Source organism: Anser brachyrhynchus, assembly GCF_964034855.1.
Source record: "Anser brachyrhynchus genome assembly, chromosome: 7".
In the NCBI taxonomy this organism is placed as follows: domain Eukaryota; kingdom Metazoa; phylum Chordata; class Aves; order Anseriformes; family Anatidae; genus Anser; species Anser brachyrhynchus.
Window position 1 is genome coordinate 41,282,861 of NC_137701.1, and position 20,000 is coordinate 41,302,860.

A 20,000-nucleotide genomic window follows, 5' to 3' on the forward strand; every position below is an offset into this window, starting at 1 on the left:
AGAATTTGTTTAAGTCAGCAGGGAATGCAGAGCCCGTGAAATGATGTATGTAATAAGCATCAGGCTCACTTTTTACTTGGGGAATAGAGCTGACAAAATCACATCACGTTAAATTGATTCAGTCAGAATTAAAATTCTTATGGTATTAATTAAATGGGGGATCTCATTAGCCGGCTGCAGGGTGACAGAGTGACTCTTTGGCGACCAGATGTGAAGAAGCAGCATCGAACAAGAGCGCCATTAGACCAAAAAGTCATCCTATCCGAGTCACAGGAGCAGTGGCGATAGGCTTGGTGCAAAGTACTATAACTCCGGTATCAAGATATCAGAATTTTTGAGTGCTTTTTCACTGATTTGGCTTCTTTCAGCTGGTGCGGCTCCATCAAGCAGGCGTCGCAGCAATTTTGGAGCCCGGCTGTTGGCATGGGGGCCCGTCCTCCCGGCGAGGTGGGTGCTGCTGCCCCGGGCTGGGCCGGGGATCCCTGGCCTTTGCCCCATCTGCACCGCCTGTTTGTAAACCCGCGATGTCAGCAGCGGTTTTGCGCGGGCGCACTTTTTACTATTTATAAGGCAGATCCGACTTTGCGAGTCTCGTCAAGGATAGATGGTATTTACCTCCAATTAGCATATGTTTTGTGAATGGCAAGGGGCACACGCTGCTGCTGTGTACACTTTTGTCACTGTTAACGATGCCGTGTTTTGATTTCTGTTTCCTAAACTTCAGTGTTTAAAAATGAAGCCTGCTCCTTGCTTGTAGCTGAAAGGTGAAGCCTCAGCCCCGCGCTGGGAGGTGCCCAGTGTGTCCTGAACACCTGGATGTCCCCAGCCCCTTGGTAACCCAAGGGACAGGATGGGATTGGATGGGAGGTGACGGGACAGGATGGGATGGGACAGGACAGGATGGGACACGATGGGATAGGACAGGATGGCATGGGACTGGATTAGATGGGACAGGGCCGCTGTGTAACCCCTGGCACCCACCAGCCCCATCAGCAGCCGGCTGGCGCACTGGGCACCACACTAGGCTTGGTCCAGCATCAGTCTCAGTGGGGGGAGACTCGCTGCCTTGTGCTCGGTTTGCTTTGTGTTGCACATATCCTGCACGGAGCCGGGCGAATGTCCAGGCTTTTCCTGGTGGCAGTCTGGTGGGCATGTGTCTGCGGGAGAAGAGGACTTCTCCTCGTTAGGTAGGGTTGCTCCTCTGCCATCAGGGAGCTCACTGCTCCACTGTCCTGCAGAGGGCTGGCGAGGTGTTTCAGGTGCGCCTTGTGCTGCTGTGCCCGGGGGCTGGGCAGTAGCTGGAGGGGCAGGGCGCTGTGTGAGGGGTTAGAGGGCAAACTACGTGGAAAAAGCACACAAACACAACAAACAAGAGAACCCAAGTAGCCTGAGCTTTCAAAATCAGGTCTACAATTTCAGATTTTCCACGACTGCTTTGTCAGTGAATCGCACTAACCGGGTATCTGAAAGGGCTTTGGGGTTGGTTCCTCTACAAACAAAGGACAGAAAGGGAGAGGGTGTTTTTGTAGATCACAGTGCTGGAGGCATGTATGCACACATTTTTTAATTTCGTTCAGCAGTGTTTAGGAAACGTCACTCCAGAGTCAACTCCATAACCCCACAAGAGGATGCTCGGTGATCTCAGATGTCTGGAGCATCGAGACCCAGGTGCCAGGTGCCCTGCTCTAACCATGGGCAGCAATTTTTGATGGGAGACTACACAAGGGCAAATGGAGTTACACGTGCAGTAAGCACGGCTGCTTGAGATGCTTCACTCCTGGGATTTTTGCAGCAAGGAGTGCAGCAGCACAGCTCGAGGCACAGCAGCTCTGCAGGCGCGGCGTGCAGGCCAGCAGTGGTGGTGCAGGGCGCTCCTGGGCCGTGCTTTCTGCGGACATTTGGCGCTGTGGCATGGTGTCGCGCCACACCACCAGCACACAGACGTGAGTCCCATTCATGCTGGTGGAGCTGTGAGCTAAAGCATCTTTCCACGGCTCTTGGCTACCAGAAATAGGTCCCTGTCTGGCACCGCCTGGGAGCTCGGCCCCCCTGCTGTGGGTGGGCTCAGGGAGCAGCAGCTCTCTCTTCACAGCCACGTGCCGCTGCTCTCCAAATCCCCCCTTCTCGTGTGTAGATATACATACAAGTTTTTCTGTTTCTCAAGGAAATCATTCTAAAAATTGGATTGCAAAAATCCCAGAGCTTTTTTTCTCTCTGTGTACGTGACAGGGCTTCCTAACCATCGCCCCGACAGTTATTTAGAGCTCCTGGAGGAGATGGGTGCTGGCCGCGAGGCAGCGGGGGGCCCAGGGGACAGGAGAGGATGCCTGCCTTCCTGGTGCCAGCCCTGCCTCTGCAGGTGGGGCGGTGGCGGCGGTGCCCAGTCCCCGTGCCCACGGCTCCAGCCTCTGCTGGCGGCCGCCCGCGGCACCAGGCTGCTGCTGCATGGGCTGTGATTGCTGTACCCCAACCTGCGCGCCTGGGGGCAAAAATCCTCCAGGCTCATTAGTCCGACTAGCCTCTTGTTCCCAAACCTACTGCCTGGAAATGCTTGGGACTTTACCAGCTTACGTCTCATCAGTATTCAGCTTCCCTGCCAAAGCATGAGAGGGGGGAGGAAAGATAACCATAAGGACAAGAGATAAACCAGAACTCAATAGAAAACAAAAACAAACACTTCTGTGTCTGCACCGTGGACGACTTCTGCCATTTAGATAACCTCTGTGCTGGGCCAGATCTCCTCCCTGCCGCTCCCGGTGAGGCTCGGGGAGCAAGCACGGCTGTGCCATGCCGGTCCTTGCTGCTCCTTTGGGACACCCGCACAGCCCTGCGGTGCCGGGGAGCTCCGGCTTGTGTCCCCACTGCGAGGTGCTGCAGGTCCCAGCCGTGCCGTGACAATGAGGAGGAGCTGATGGTGGGGTGGCAGGAGGAGCGCGTCCCTTGTGTGGGATGGCACCTCGCAAGGTTTCTGAAATTTGAATGAGTCGTCCCTGCAACCAGCTCCCTGCAAACCCGCTGCCCCTCCTTCCTGCTCTCCTCGCCCATACGGAGAGGTGCCCAGAGCTGGCGGGCAGGCAGGGCTGCCTCCTCCTGCTCCTGCACCCATCCTGCCTGCCCCCGCTCCTGCTTCTGGTCCCGGGGAAGCCAGGGTAAGGCCCGTGGTGTGCACGGTCCTGAGCACAGCAGCCGGATCCTAACCCATGCTTTCTTTTCTCAGCAGATATTTTAGGACTTCTTCAAAATCAAATAGAGTTTTTTTTAATCTAGTCTAAACCTACTAAAACATTCACTATTCTTACTGCCTAATACATTTATTCATGGCCTATATATATTCTCCACTATAACTAACCTCTTTTTTCATGTCTTCATTTTTAATAATATTGCTTATGTGAAAATTGCTGGATAAATTATTCAATTCTCTCCATAATCTAGTATATCTGCAGTAAAACTGCTAACCCGGCTCTGTAAATACATTCACAATAATTCAGGTTTGTCTCCCCTGCTTATTTGTCTGTGTTTCTTTCCTTCCTCCCCTTCCTCCCCACTCGGGGCCGTGCTCAGCCCTCCGTCGGGGCGGTGCGGCGGACATGCGTGTTGTTCCCTGCGTGGTGAAGAGGAGCCACCACGCTGACGCGCAAGTTAATAGTTACATTTCAGATGAAATTTCATTAGTGTTTATAAGTATGGAAGGAGCACGGGTAATTAATTACTCCCGTAATCAGGAGCCCGCAAAGCTCAGTCACCTGCCACGAACACCTATCCGCAGGGCTGGCAGCCGGCTGCCGAGGAGGGGAGCACTGCAGGGGCCGGGGCAGTGCCCACCCGGGGGACGTGGGCTCCGAGGGGGGACGCGGGGCGCAGGCAAGGGCAGGGGCCCAGGCTGGAAAGCGTTGTGGGGAGGGAAGGCGTCGCGTTGGGGGTGTCCGGAGGGTGCCTGGCAATGGGCTGGAGGAAGCACGGCCGAAGGCTGGAGCAAGGAAAATGGGCCCTGCGGAGGGAAGGGCTGATTTGGGCACTCTGCAACACTAATATGTTTGCCAGGGGTTTGCCATGTGTGTGGTCCCTGCTCATTATGGACTGTGCAAATTAAAAATGAAATGGGTCGTTCCCTTCCCTCTCAGCCAGGGCCCCGTGGCTGATGCTCGAGCCCGCCTCCTCGACGCCCAGAAGCCTGTCTCACCTCCTTCCCCACGTCCTCCATCGTTTAAAGATGTCGAACTATAGCGATACGGCCATTTAAATAAAAAAGGGCAAATAAAACGCTGAGAGTCAGTTTGATCTAACTCAACCTTTTCAAATGACTACGCTAATTTTCGACATATGAATTTAACTGTGTGTTTGCCCCCCAATAAACAGGACGAATAAACACTATATCATTTTTACACTTGAACTGTATTATGATTTTAATGCAGGCTCAGGTGAGACGAGGTCAGAGGATACAATTAAATGGATCTGGTACCATCTGGAGATTAGGGTCTCTTTAACCATGCTTGGGTGATTTATCCATCAGCAACTCATGTAGTGCTTCATAAAAATTGGTATCTGTTTAAAAAAAGATGTTCAAATACAGTGTGTTTTTAAAATTAGAGACTAAAATATTGTGCAGCTGCAGGCAAGCGGTTTATTTCTTATCCACTGAAACAGAAATTCCTGTATAGGAATAAAGCTGCTAATTTAAATTGACTGCACTTACTGATATTTATATAAGGCTTCTTTGTGCAGGGCAAAAGAAAAACAACAACAAAATCCCACACCCTTTTCAGTGAATGCCTAATGAGGCAGACTTCAAGGGGTTCAAAATTCCCTGAGTGAAGGATGATTACCTGCTTTCCTAAAGGGGGAGAGGGGTGTCTTCAATACTCGTTATTCCCACCTTCAGCTCGGTGATATCCCTTCTTGAAAACCGTTAAAGAGGGTGTGCCACAAGAACAGTTTTATTATGGCAAACAAAAGTTGTGAGCCTTCTACTACATTTTATTGCAAGGCTGCTAGTAATAGTGGATGGCATTCAACAGAATTTATTTTGTAATAAAACAAAATGGGTGTAAAATCAAATATTTAAACTGTCAAGTTTCAAAGCAAATGAGTAGCTAAAACTCAGTTTAATAATTGATCCATCAATGTGTGGATCAAAAGCTAAGGCCAAAATTAAACAATTATTTTTCTGAAATTATATTTGATTAAAAATTTCCTGAAAGGAAAACAATTCAGCCATTCTTCTGGACAGTAATTTATACAGTTTAGTGATCTCGCTGTCAATAATATACAAATAGCACTAATATATTACTATAATGCTTCATTTTCATTAAGACATCTGCCAAGATCTCAAAAACCTTTTCCATTTGGGACTTGACTTATAATTGCATAATCCCTTGGGGGAGCTTCAATATTATTTTAATCAATTTTAACCACAATACACAATATGGATGATTACATTGCAATGTCATTTCCAAAGTTACTTTCCCCCATTACTCATTTGCAAGAGGAGAGGACACTAGAAATATTTGTGAAACGTAATCCAGTAGGGAAACAAATGACGGGCATGCAGAATGCATTTCTCTGTCTTTCAGAAGGATGACAGAACGAATAAATACAAATGTCCATCTGCCAGGGGATGCAGTGCCCGCTGTGCTCGGTCCCAAGCCTGACCGAGACTGGGGCCGGCCACTTCTCGCCGTTCTCCTGCTTCTCCCGGCCCCGTCCCGCAGCAGCAGCACCGGCGGGCGCCGGCATCAGCAGCCCAAGCAGACGGAGCTCGTCGCTCTTCCTCCTCTGCCTGGGGCTGGCACTGGAGGCCGGAGGGTGGTGGAAGAGGCACCAGGAGGGAGCTGTGCCCGCGGGACTCAGCTCGCAGCCACCGGGGAGGGAAACCAGTGGAGAGGGAGGGTGCTCCAGGGGCACTGCTCCTGCACATATTTAACGTGCCAGCTCCCTCGCAGCCCAAAACCGCCGTCAGACGTGACCTTGGCAATATTACAGTGGTAATATTTTCACAAGCATGACCTCCTCCAAATCTGGGTCTCCAATATATTCTGAGCAAACATACTTTCCTCCCTGTCAGGCATACTGTAGATATCTTCTTTCTCCACCTGTTTTTGCCTGAGTGAGCGTATTCCTTGGATATATTTAGGTCTTTCAGATCAGGTGCATTATGCACACATGTTGTGGATGAAGAAATGACAGCTGTATTTAATCGTCACCACTAGGCTGGATGTGGTTTCTTTATAAATTTTGGTGTTAATCTTGGAGAAAATGTTATTTAAAGTAACAAAAAAGTTATTTAAAGTATTCAAAGATGTTATTTAAGAGTAACTCCTTGTTAGATGATTTTCTCTTAATTTCTGAGGGGTTCCTTGTCAATGTGCTGATTACAGAAGGCGTGGAGCAGCTGCCCGGTGCAGCAGGTGACAAGGGGATGGTTCCTCCTGTTCCTTAGGGAACAGCAGGCTGGTGACACCACTGCTGGGACTGAGGTCCCTCTTGCACAGAAGGATGGAATCGATGTCTTCGCTGTGTGAGCAAACAAAACCAACATGCCCTGAACTGGTTTAAGTATTCATTGAATAATTTCTGTAATGATTTGCAATAAATAAATTTTTGCTGCTGTGAAGCCATAGGGCACGGAAAGCAATGGCAGAAATATGCTCTCTTCCCCTTGCCCATCAGAGACGGTCACTGGGGTCTTCCGTACACTCCAGAGAGCTGCACCATCCATTACCAACATAGTTGCCATTAACAGGCAAAAATATCCAATTTGAATGAATCTGTAAAAATCACTTTAATCTAGAGCTGCGGTCCAAAAATCAACCAAGAGTTCTTTGCGTTAAATAATTTCCTGGTATACTTAACAAATCTCAGAAGTGTCGTCTGTGGTATAAAGTAAAAACTACAGTGACCCATGTAGCCTAAATTCATCCTCTACAATTGTCTGCCAAAACCTTCAAAAACTGTAAAAAAACACTTAACACTAAAGTTATTAATGGATGTCAACCCAATCCACCACTTTTAAAAACAAGGACTGTTTGTAAAAGTTGCATTGCAGTCTGTAACCAGGAAAAAGTATTGTTCTTTACTTCAAATCATAGATTTAGAGGGCTCTGCAGCCAAGGAGTACTTCATAGGTGAAAAGGAGATATTCTGTGTGAGCCAGCGCTGAATTCAGGTGCTGCCTGTCACCACAAGAAAAATATAAGAATCATTTTTCCATTTTTTTTTTTTAAATCAAGGGAAGACTCAGAACGATCAGAAACTTTCCTCTGTGTAGTGTGTCTAAGCCAAAGCCACGATGCATTGCATCAAGAAGCCCCGCTGCCACCCATCTTATGGGACTGCTGAGCTGGCGTTCAGATAAACCAAAACGCGAGAATGAGGAATCAGTTCCTGATGGGAGAGAGAAAGAGGCTCATCTTTTCTTCAGAACTGGTGGAAAAACAGGACTGGGAACTTAAAAGCAGTCAGAAACTTGCTCATTTGGGGTTTTCCTAAGTGCTTCCAGTTACAGTAGCCTCTGGATCAGGTTTGAACTGATTTTAGGACTTCTCACCTTTGCCAGTATGAAATGTGGCACCTTTTCCATCATTACATCTAGGAGACTGATAGCAGGCTTGTTTTTTCAGTGTGATGACAACATCTAATGCTTCTGTTTTCCTGATGTCAGTGCTGAATCCTGCATATCTCATTAAAACTCCAGCTGAAAGGAACTGAGCTGGCTAAATGCTTATTAGTCTTTTTTGCAAAGTGGAATACCTATTTTTATTTGTGTGTGTGTGAGAAGCTCCCTAAATAAAACATAATACCTTATTATTTAAAACAAGAATGCAAACTGAAAACTTGTGCAGCATCTCCACAATGACATGTGTGGTTTGGTTGCATAAAACATTTCATTCTCAGAGAACAGTTTCATTGATAAAATAATTCAGTTTATAATGGCAGTCAGCACTTAAAAAAAATTAAAAAAAAAATACGAGGAGCTATTTTGCAACATGGAACATGAAAAAAGGAAACTTTCGGTTCCAGCAAAATGCTTTCAGCCCGCTCGGTGCTCCGGGAGCGATGCAGAGCGTGACCACAGCTCCCTGGGGACATTCCCTTTCTCTCCACACCACAGCCCCCTGCCTGCCCTGCTCCTAGGGCTCAGGCTCTCGAAAGGAGAAGTCAGAACTACCGGGTAAACAGGGAGAAGTCTGCGGTGGCCAGGCATAACCACAGAGAAAAATCATTAAAAAGTCATTTCCATCAAATGGAAGTTTTACGAAAACATTTCTAAACCCAACCCATAGCACTTTGCATAATTCCTTCCTGTTTATGAAAATGAAATCCCCGAGAAATCCGTGCTCGAGCCCATATGGTGGCTGATGTGATATTTGGCATAATCGCTGAGGAAAGCACGGTGCTGCTAATTTGCCTTTCTGCCCCTGGGACGGGTCCCCTGGCACCGCCGCCTCTCGCTGTGCGGACGCAGGACTTTGTTCCGCCGAGGCTCGGGGCTCGGGACGGGGAGGCCCGGAGACGAGCCGCACGCTGTGCTCCCTCTCCTCGCTCCGTCCATCGCCTCGCACCTGCCGGGAGGCGCGGACACGTCCCCAGGGCCGCAGCACCGGGGCGAGGGCAGCAGCAGCCCCGGGCCGTGCCGGGGGTGTTCACGGGGGCCGAGGGGGCCCAGCCCCGCTGCCACGCTGCCGCCGAGCCGCCGCGACAAGGGTTAAGGGAGTTTTGACGATTTTACTGCATGAACACTGTCAGTGAAACGCATTTTGAATCCCTGTTTAAAAGACATGTAATTGCCTCAGATTCTTTATATTATCATAACTCTTCAGAACTGATTGATTTTAGGTTTATGGAAAAATATGCAAATGCGCAGAGAACGACACACATTCCTCATCGTGGGCATAAAAGCAGTTCACAGAGAATCCGTCTGATTGAGTTTGATTACTGAACAAAATCTAATTATTTTAGATACACGTTCAGGCTTTTCTGGAGAGGCATACTGAAGAGAAGAAATATTTGGTATACGTGAGTGCTGTTTGCCCGCTCAGGTTTGTTTATTCACATATATTTTGACAGTCCAGAATTTTAAATAATTGATACTGGCGTTCATTCTTCAGCGTCAAAGAAACAAACCTGATTGCACAAGGCGCGGTGCTGACGTGCTCGTGGGTGCGTGCCCTGCGCCTCCCACTGCAAAAAAACCCCGGTGGCGCCTTCGCACTGCCTTCTGTGTCAGACCGGCCGGGCCTGTCGTGTCGTGTCGTGTCATGTCATGCCGTGCCGTGTCGTGTCGTGTGGTTTCATGTCGTGTCGTGTTGTGCCGTGTCGCTCCTCGTGGCTGCTCCACCACACGGAGGGGAGCGCGGCGAGGCGCTGCTGTCCCGCGTGTGGCTGTGCTGTGCTGGCAGGTGGGGAGCTGCCGAGCCTGGGCCTGCGAGTCTTTTAAAGCAGCTCTGAATAATTAGCAAATCCCTCCTTCTCATAAACAATTATCATCCTCTCCCAATTACCTACTCAATTATGATCTACAAAGTCTCTCGCATTGAATTAAACCATATGTTTTCCACAGTCACTTCTAGTAGGAACACTCCTGTCCGCCTGCTCCCCGATGCACAAACTTTTTCTCCCCCAGCTCCCCCCGACAGACCTCTCCTGCAGCAAGCAGCAGCATGAAGCACCAAAGCCTGTGCCAGGAGGGCCGCATCCACCCGAGCTGTGCTTAGCCAAGTCCTGAACCTCCAGCGCTCTCCTTCTTCCTCCTTCTTTCACCTGCATTGGTTGAATCAGGCGCTAACCTCGGGCGTTTTCTCCAGCTCCGTAGGCTGGCATGTCTCTGGGGCGCAGGGAAGGCAGAGATGCTGCTGCAGGTCTCTGTCTCTGGACAGACTTCAACAATTACAATTATTAAGCATCAATATTGTTCCATCAAAACCCCTCATCCTTACATGTGGGCCTCGCTGAGGTCAGCATCGAGAAAGGGCAGGCTCTTCCCCTGTCAAGAACAACAGGAACAGTGTGTTCTTTGGTCACTAACCCTTTTCTTTTCTCGGTAACTGTGAACGTTTATCATCTGCCCGAGTCATTTCCCCTTGTCTTTCAAGAGAATTTTTCCGTGTAGCTGAGTACCGCTATTGGGTGCTGTTGGGACATGAGGGCTGCCCGCCCCTTAAGGAAATTGCTATGTGATAATTAGGTGTAGAGCCCCTCAGATATACCCTGTTATCAAATACAAAAGCATTACTTATGCATTCTGCTGTGAGACCCATCATTAATTAGGAGTTTTACATATTAATTGCAACACAGAAAAAAAAGCAGTTTTCCTCTCTTTGTGAAGCACTGAGGGATGCTGAAGGTGCATGGCTGCACTGAGTAAAGCGGAGTGGAAGTCTCTGGCCTTTGGGTACAGCGGTGAGGCAGCGCTGGGACCGGCCGCGGGCAGGAGCCCCCCCAGACCCCGGCGCTGCCGCGCTCCCCCGGTACCCCGCAGCCCCCTGCACGCTGCCTGCACCCCTCGCTGCAGCCGAGGCAGGCTGGTGCCCGCACCTGAAGCCTATTGCCGAGGAGACAGAGCAAACCACACAGTATGTCAATAAGGATTTGCACTGCATCATCTGTGCCAAAAAACTAACTCCATCTCCTCCACTTCAGTACAAATTAGAATTTATATGCAACTCCCCACTTCAGGTGGGCAATCCAAAGAAATTAACCTCGGGAGAAAATTGCTTTTTTCTGGCTTAACACATAGCTTATTATCATGTCAGGCAGAAGAGACAGTGGGGAAAATGCAAAATCACAGACATGATACAACAGTGCATCCATATATTCACAACTGAAGAACAATTTATTAGGAGAAATGTTTAAAACCAGAAGAGCAGAGTTCATTCTTTATGGCAGCAGGCAGAGACTAGCAGTCAATCCTGTGGGCTAATAAAAGGCAGCAAAACTCCAGCCCAAAATAGTATGTCTAGGGGAGAAGATGTACTTATGCTGCTAGTACTGACTTACAAACATGATGCTGTTTTCTGCAACCATCCCAAAGCACTTTACAGACTTGGCAAAGTTTCCTGCATCAGGAAAAATAAGAATCAGAGTGAGCGAGTGCAAGTCACCTGACGACACGAGTTGCATTTATGCAATCGATCGGGATATCTATCAAGATAAGCCTGATGTCACTGCTAACTAGGAGAAGGCTAACTAGCAAACGAGGCTTGCTGCACAGCTCTGAGGCAGGCAGAGCTGAGGACATGGGATGAGTGGCGAGGAAGTTTGTTCTCCAGGGGCTCAGGGGGGATTTCTCCCCCCCCCCTCCCCCCAGTCTGAATCCAGACATTCCAACAGAAACCATTTCTGTGGTGTATGCCTGGGAAAGGGACAGGGAATGTGGTTACAGAAACGTGCAGTGCCGTTAGGTGGTGCAGGAAGAGTGTCCTGCCTGCCGCCGGAGGGGACAGGTCCAGGGTCGCACGCAGGCCATGGCGAGGGCAGGAAAGCCGCGGTGCCGCCCGCAGCAAGGGGACAAGCCCAAGGCACAGAGGGAAGCGCCGCGGTGAAAGGTGCCCGACCCGCAGCCGGACAGGCTCCTGCAGCCCAGGCTGGCAGCGGGGCACAGCCAGAGGCGATGTCCCTGCTGTGCACGGCATCGTTCCCCGAAATAACAAACCACGGGTGTTTGGCTTTCCTAACAGCCTAAAAGGGAAAGCTTGACCTCCACGGTGCCGGTGGAGCTCGTTTATCCCCAAACATGTGTTGAGGGCTGGATACTGGCTAAACAAACTTGGCTCTCCTGTGGTTTGCCCGCCGGTAGGGCTGCAGGCACACGGTTGTTTCTTTCCGTAGGCACTTCAGCAAACGGAGCGAACAGCTCACCAGAGAAAAGTTGTCACATTCACTGATTCATCAACACTTCTCTGGCGGCAGCGGTACCTGTGCCATCTGTGTTGAGCACTTACAAAGAAACCTCTCTGCAACTGCCATACAAATCAGGGGCACCATCAAGGTCACCCTGAAGGGAATTTCGGGACACAGAGAAGATGTTCGGCGGCGCGGCGGTAAGCAATAACAGCATCCCCGCGCACGTCCTGCCGCATCCCCGCCTGCTCCGCCCCAGCCTGGAGCAGCCCAGGCCCCGCTGGGAAATGTGTATTATGCCTGGGTTAATTTACTGATTAATCTCTAGTCAGTGGTTTGTGCTTTCCCCAGATGGCCAATTAAAATTTACAACTGGCAGAGCAGTGCCCTGTTGGCAGGCTGCTGCGGGGCCGCGGCTGCAGGCAGCGACAGAAGGCACGGGCCCGCTTCGCCTCTCCTCCCTCGCTGGTGGGGCAGGCTCGGGGTGCTGGGCAGGCTCGGGGTGCTGAGCAGGCTCGGGGTGCTGGGCAGGCTCGGGGTGCTGGGCAGGCTCGGGGTGCTGGGCAGGCTCGGGGTGCTGGGCTGGCTCGGGGTGCTGGGCGGCATGGCCTCCGCCCAGCCCCAGGACCGAGCACACCAAGCACCCCATGGCCAAGCACCCCAAGCACCCCGCTGCGGGCGCGTGGGACGCACACAGCTGGCCGTGCGAATCACACCGCAGCGTGTGGGGCTGGCAGTGAGTAATGCTGCGATGTGTACAAAGGATGGCATACTTTTACAGCAGTAACGGAAGGAAAACTGAGAATTTTGTCATTTGGCATTCTGTACAGACAGTGTTGGAGCATCCAAACACACAAGCATAGCGCAAACCAGAAACAGGCTATTGTATGAGTCTTTGTTCAAAAGTTACCTGTGTATGGGAGTCACCTAGGCTGGAAAACTCCAAAGCAAATTATTAACTGAGGCCAACTGATTTCCTTAAGAGCCCAAACATAGCCATGATGATGGGTGATATCATGACAATTTGCTATTTTCTATAACTGTCCTCATAACTCAGAGCAACACTGAGAAACACGTTGTGAAAATATATTGTGAAAAAATGTTGCTTCTGCAAGTGCTTCCAGAAGATACCACAGTTCAGTATTTTAGAGCAAAATTTCCCTGCTGCTGCTTTTCTTTTTTTTTTCTTTTTTTTTTTTTTAAGAAGACTTCATGAATATTGATGGTAAACATAATAACAGCAATACTCAGGAGTATAGTCAACTCTTGCTGCACAATTCACATAATTCCCCTTAAATTAATGGCAGTTACATGTGTGCCCTGGATAAAGACTGCACCCCCATGGAAGCAATACCAAACCTTCATCTCAGTCTACAAAAACACAGCAAAATGCCCACTGCCTGTCAGACAGGCAGAACCGCAAGATCGGGCGCGCTTGTAATTGCTTTGAATTTTCCTTTTTTTTTTTTTTATTAAGGTTGAATTTTCTTATGTTGAATTGCAGAATTGCATGTACTTGTATATGTTCCTGCTCCACAAAATCTGTGCCTCCGTGGGGTAAGCACCTGAGCAAAACCTGTTGTTGATTACATTCATAAATTCCCAGACAAACGTCCTCTCCTCTCACCTCTTCAGCAAACCTACCGGTAGGGCGAGGGCAGCCCCTGGACGCCAGCACCCCACCAGGATGGGGCAGGGGTGCGTGAGCAGCCAGCCCTCCACACAGCCCTGTGGGGGCTGCATCCCTGGCCTCGTCCTGCTCCCTTGCACGGCTGCCTGCTGCGGGGCCTGGGGTATTTATTGATGCCCACGGTGTTTTGCCCAGTCTCACCCCGCTGTGAGCTGCCCAGCTGCCGTGAGCTCGTCCATCAGGACGGCACTGGCATCACGAGGGCATCCTGGAGTCCTCCTTCAGCACAGAGGCACTTATGATGCTGTGGAATTGCTCTCCCGGCTCTGACTGTGGATGGTTTACCCCAAATGTCTGATTTTCAGTGTCTAATGGTGGGAACCCCACCACAGAGCTGCTCAACTCATGCGCTGAAAGACACAACAGCACTGAACGGGTTGCTGGTGGTGAGTAGCCTTTGTTAAAGATGTATCTTGTCTTTCTCTCTGCCAAATTTCTTTTGACTTCTTATAAATCTTATTTTTTATTATTTTTTATTTTTATTTAGCTTCTTAATTTTATGGGCTTGTTGAATTGCAGTTGTCAAAATCTTGTATCACTATTTCTCTTCTCTTATAGGATGAGCATAAGCATTCTGGCTGAAATAAGTACGTGAGAATCTCAGATCCACAGCCTCCTCTGAAATGAGCATTGTGACAATATTTTCCTCTGACTTGACATCACTGGAACAGTGCTGGAAAACAACACGAAAGGGGGATGAACATGGTTTGTGTGAGCATTTGAGATTCAGTATCAGAAGACGTTTTGTACTGGGCTCCCTTTTCCAAGGCTCTCCAAGGAGTAAAGATGGAACTACAAAACGCGAACATCCGACAGCAGGAGTGGCAGCTGAGCAGTGCAGCCTGGCCAAATTCCTAGGCTCTGCAATACCTCTGGTTTTTCCTTCTTGAGACAGCACACCCTGTGGTGACCAGGCCTTGGCAGTGAGAGGTTTCTGGCTGCAAGGTGCATCCAGGATCACTGCGTGGCCCCCAAGCTTGGGGCCAGGCTGGTGTGCTCTGCGCAGTTGTGGTGCATGCTTTGCCACCCCTTAGCCAGAGAAGGCAACTTGCAGAGATGAAAAAGCACATTTTACTGCATATTAATGAGTCGGTTCAGAAGTGCTGTGCTTGTTCCGGCTTCCAGCACCTTGACATACAAACACATGCCAGTATTTTGCTGAGCGCATGCCCACAAAGACCTGTGTCTGTCCCAGTGGCTGAGACCCAGCCCTGTGCTCCCAAGTGCTCCTGCAGTGAATGTCAGTGGGGGAATCGGGGCCGGGCACCACCACGGTGCCTGGTTTGAGGACGCCTTTGCCCTTGGGCTGGGCAAGGTGCTGGGGAGCCAGCGGCAGGGCTCAGGAGCCCAGTGGTGCTGCCTCTGCCTCGCCAGCCCCGCACCGAGCCCTGCTGCTGTCTGCGCCGTGCCTGCGCCTCCCGCTGCTGCAGGCGTGCCCTCAATTAGCCTCTGTAATTGCGGTGCGCTGGGTGAGGAAGCAACCTGCTCCCTGCGAGCCCCCGCGAGCATGGCCATCACCCTCACAAAGCACCCGGTGAGGGCTGGAATGCAGCTGACAGCAAACCCCTGTGCCAGGCATGTCCCTCAGGGGAGAGCGGAGCCTGGAGAAGCAGCAGTGGATCGCCACTGCCGCAGCATCCAGAGCGTGCAACGCTCCTCACGCAGGTCGTGCGACAAAAGCACCTGGTAGACAGGTGCTTGATGCTTGAGATACAGACGGTCAAATGACATTAGGGGCTGAGGGGAGCTGGGAGGTCCCTGGGGACCTTGAGCACAGGGTGACTGACCCCACAGGCGACCAACCCTGCAGGCAGGAGCAGGAGGAGAGCTGCTTTGGGTGCAGCTCCACTGCCAGCAGCTCCGCTGCATCCAGCCCGGTGACAGCAGTGTGGGAAGGCAGAGGTACCACGACAGGCAACCATGAGTGGTTCAAAGACAAGTGAACACCAGGAGGTGGAGTCGAGCAATAAAAAACAGTGGGCTGAAATTCAAAAGACACCTTTGTCTTGTGGAGCGTTCCTAGTGGTCTCCCAAGGGACGTGGTGGAAGCTGCATCACCTGAATAGCTGGAACTGTGCTGAATGGGGCACTTGTTTGAGCTCTGGAGAGAACAAACCTGCATGAGCAAGGATAGCAGGAAAGTGCACACAGTAAGTCTATTCTCAGCTAATTTCTGACTGCGGGAGTTTCTGACTTCTCTGTTTGGAAGTGTTTTAGAAATGAGAAGCGGCTCCATGTGGTCCCAGCACCTGCTTCCCTGAAATTCTCATGGAAGAGGCACGACTTCTGCGTGCTGCAACCACACCAACAGCAAAGCCTGGCCGAAGCAGAGGGGCATTGGGCATGTTCTGTGAAATGCTGGATTTCATGGCCCATACGGTGCTTGGTTGTGGCCTTTCTGAAAAAACACATGATTTGATGCCACAACAGGAGCAGCACACGGGCAGCAGTGCCAGCACCAGGCGGGGGCACGATGGGGGCAGGAGGTTGGCTGCTGCCCTGCGTTCTGGCAGTCAGAGCAGCTTCCAACTCCATCCCTGGCTGCGGCACAGCCCCTCCGTGCTGCAGATAGGCCTCCCCCAGGCAGGAAAAATGCAGGAATGAGTGTGCTCCTTGCTGTTGGACCTGATCCTACCCGGCCCTGAACATGAGGGAGGAAAGGGAGACAATGCAACAAAACACAGGCTTTCTGTTGTCCTCACATTGTCTCTTTAACACGGTGTAGCTTTCTGAGAGCTAGGAGGGCAGGATTCATCAGTCCTGCAATGGGAATGCCAGGCCTCCTGCCAGGACAGGCAGCTACCCTCCTTTCAGAGAGCCACTCCCCGAAGAGGAGCAGAGCCGAGGTGCCGTGCCCTGCTTCGCCCCGGGGAGCACCTCCAGCTTCGGCAGGAGGGGCTGGTGCTGCCTCCACGTGAGGCTGCGCCTGGCCCGAGTCCCGGCTGCCTCGTGAATCACGGGCTCTGATTTTTCCCTTTTTCTTTACGGCTAAAGAAGATCAGTATTTTGGAAAAATCTAACACATGTTAATATCGTGACCTGCACGGTTACTGTCAATAGAGATGGGCTGGTGATCTTTAAAAGGAGATTTTCTCAGGGTGAAGGACAAACATGACATTAGAGTCATCAAACTCCCTACCTGACAAGGACATATAAATTGTAAATGGTCGGGGGCACAGAGATCAGGTTGTCTTTCTTCCAGATGCTTCTCCATCACAGCAGTGATCTGCCACCTCTCATCTGCATCTCGCGCAGTGCCAGCAGCGGGGAGAGGACCAATTAATGGCAGGTTGCACCCTGGTGCCCACCGCTGCCTGCGGCTTCCAGGCGCTGAAAGGGCAGGCTGGGCCTGACACGCAGACGGGCAGAGGGTGAAGACCGTAGCTGCAAGAGGCAAGAAATCTTAGGGCCTGATCCTGTACCTATTTACACGTTAGGCACCCTCCTGGCCCCTGGTGCAGCTGGAATTCCTTAAAGAGAGAAAAATATTTTATTTTTGTAACCTGTTCATTTATGTGCTTATTTAGGCACACGCTCAGTTGCATTCATTCAAGAACATTTCCATTTACCTTTTAAGAATTTCCTTCCAGAATAGCACAGTTGAAAAAATTTGGATTTTTGTAGCATCCCCGAGCAACCAGCCCTTGCAGCCCTGACAAGTTCGGCTCTGGCTGGGTTAGATTTATGCGCACAAGATTAAGCGACCCTTTCCTGAGAAGAAAGGAACCAACTAGGTAGGAAACAAAGAGAAAGTGAGGAGAGCAGAAGTTTTATCATCCTGTTCTTATGCAGAGTAAGTGGAGGCACGCAGTGCTGTGGAGAGAGGCAAAGCCAAAACATGGACTAAGAGCGAAGCCTGCCTGTCCATCCTCCGGCTGGTACGCAGGGGGGCCGTGAGCTCCGTGCCGGTACCCCTTTGGCCATCCTGCACCCCGCTGTGCCCCGCAGGGGGGTCTCTCCTGCACCTCCCCGAGGAGATGTGTGTCTGGGGGGGGACACCTTTGGCCTCCAGGGCCAGGGGCCTCCTCCCCCGACACAGCAGGAAGGATCGTCCTGCCACAGGGCTCCGGTTTGGTGAGGAATTAATCCGGGCTTCCAGCCCTCGCAGCAGTGAGCCAAATGTCTTTATCTGCCATGTAAATGCAATAAAAGGAAATACGCACAGGATTACAGAATTTACAGCCTTGAAGGGAACAAAATTGTATAAAGTGTCACTTCTATATAAAAATGTTGCCTCCGTCTTCAACATATGTAGCCCTCCCCACAAAGATGTGTATCTTATATAAGTCTTGTGCATGTCTCATATATATCTATGTGTATATATATATATACGTATTTTCTAATGAATTACATCAAAGGACATTGTGGTCTTCATTCTCCCAGATCTGGCAACTTATCAATGCTATCCACATTTAATTAGTAGGCATTTCTTTTCCATGAGCATATTTACTTGAATTCCTTGTTCCTACGGCAACCCAGCGAGTGCTACAGCTCCAGGAACAGTCTAGACTAACCTAAAAAAGAATGGAGATTAAAGAGCAAGCTCAATATTAAGATTATGCTGCAAAGCCTGAGCTTGGTGAGAGCAGCATTACAAAGCAGGCTCAGATAAGACTCTTATTTCAAGGAGCCTATTTATAGCATTACAGATTTGTATTTATTCAAGGGTACCTATAGTATACAGGCTGCGAGAGACGACTCATTTAGCACTAAGTTCTCAGTAATTGGCTATCAACTCAGGTAAGGGATTTTTTTTTCCTAATAATTACAATCCATTTTCATTTTAAAATACCTACCAAGGGAATAGCTAAGCAATATTCACACCATTTGTATTTACAGATGCTCTCCTTGCTGATGTAGTTGTAGTTTTAAAGCATACAAAATATCTAAATTATCTAATGGCATTGCAGCTGTTCAGAACAGAAAATATTCTTTAAAAGAAGACACACATTACCACTTCTTATTTACATTCTTACCATTCTTATATAAGGTTTCCTTACATAGCGTGAGTGCTGAATACAGTTATAAGAAGGCTGATACAAGATAAACATACAACACGTAAGTCCTTTTGTCCTGTCCTTTCCTTTCTTTTTTTTTTTTTTTTTTAGTTTTTAAATGCCCCTTTTTTAGATTCAAAAAGGAAAATGAAGAATAAATATAAAAAAAGAGAAAAGGGCCACTTATCAGTTACAGAGTAAACCATCTCATTTAAAGATTTTTAATATATATGGTATTCTGATTCTTTTAAGTAAAAAAAGTGCATTCTAAATAGTCTCACGTCTTTTGTTTTAAACCCTGTTTGCACAATTTAACTTCAGACAAGATAGATCTGTTACAAGATACCTACAAACCGTTAAAGAAATTTTTACAGAGAGACCCAGAATGTATTATGGACTTCAGAGGCTAAAATTTATATATATATATTTATGGGTGAAAGTTTAAGGCATTCGTAGGGGAAGATCTCTCCAATCAGCATAATAAGGACAAAGATGTTAGGAAGCCTCTAAATTACCTGGTGTGGAGGAAGGAAGTGAAACTCTTCCCACCTGACCTTTCAGCACTGTTTTATTAACTCTAGGTTGCAAGCAACAAGTTTAACTGAGGGGTTTCTAGGTGGTGGCTTCCTTTGTGTTCAGACTTTCAGTGTAGAAAATGTTTTAGTGTCAATCATCCAATCTGGAGACATCTGCACCAAACTCTCATTGTGCTTGAGCTTAGCTTTTGTCTCCCTTCCACGATGGTCCTCTCTTTGTGTCAGAGCAAAACATTTAAATCACACCACTCATAACACGTACCTTGTCGGCGCTGAGCTGCGAAGTCATCAGAAAAACAGATGTGAAATATCCCTTTGGTAAGCAATCACTGGGAGGTAATTGACTGTATTTATCCTGTTAATGCCATGAGTTTAGAGTCAAAAAATTACTACTTTTACAAAAATAACTTTCAGGTGCAATCAACTAATGCAAACACATTGAGGAATCTTTTAACTCCCTTTTGCTTGCGAAGTGATGGGAGATAAGAGACTGTATTTCTTATGCATTATTACCAGCTTCCAAAGCTTTAGTTTCCCTGCAAATATTAGCCATCAAATGAATTAATTAATCTCCACAACCCAACAATGGCACGCTTTCCTCTGTAGTCTGTGACCTGAACCCAGCAATCCTGGGTGTCCTCCTGCGCTTGTCTGAAGTGCGTTTTAATACCAAAGAACACAACAACTTAAATGCCATTCCCTGGTTTTATGAAAAAGCAATATCAGAGAGTAAATAGGGCAAATACCAACAAGGAGGGACACACAAGTTGAATCGAACAATAAATTCAAATAATATCACTAAATCGAAGAGTAGAGGCAGTGTCGGTAAGCTCCTTTCTCCCAGTGAGTTTTCTGGAAAGTCTGGGAGCCGAGCAAAGGTCTGAGCACCCCGCTCTCCTTCTGCTTTAACAACAACAATCAGGACTGGATTGAACCTCTTCA

The 20,000-nt window shown here is 49.1% G+C and overlaps 1 long non-coding RNA gene across 2 annotated transcripts in view; it reads right to left on the reverse strand.

Annotated features, from left to right (window-relative positions):
- Positions 1–17,404: 17,404 nt before the first annotated feature.
- LOC308197908 overlaps positions 17,405–20,000 on the reverse strand; it is a 4,087-nt gene continuing 1,491 nt past the window's right edge. Inside the window, exons 1-4 of one of the 2 annotated variants that reach the window (XR_013953425.1) lie at positions 18,877–19,013; positions 18,502–18,558; positions 17,976–18,039; positions 17,405–17,654 (exon numbers count right to left, since the gene is read on the reverse strand). This is a non-coding gene — a long non-coding RNA (uncharacterized lncRNA). Of the gene's footprint in view, positions 17,655–17,975; positions 18,040–18,501; positions 18,559–18,876; positions 19,014–19,320 lie in introns of those variants that run through there. The other variant, XR_013953424.1, reaches the window with a different exon arrangement.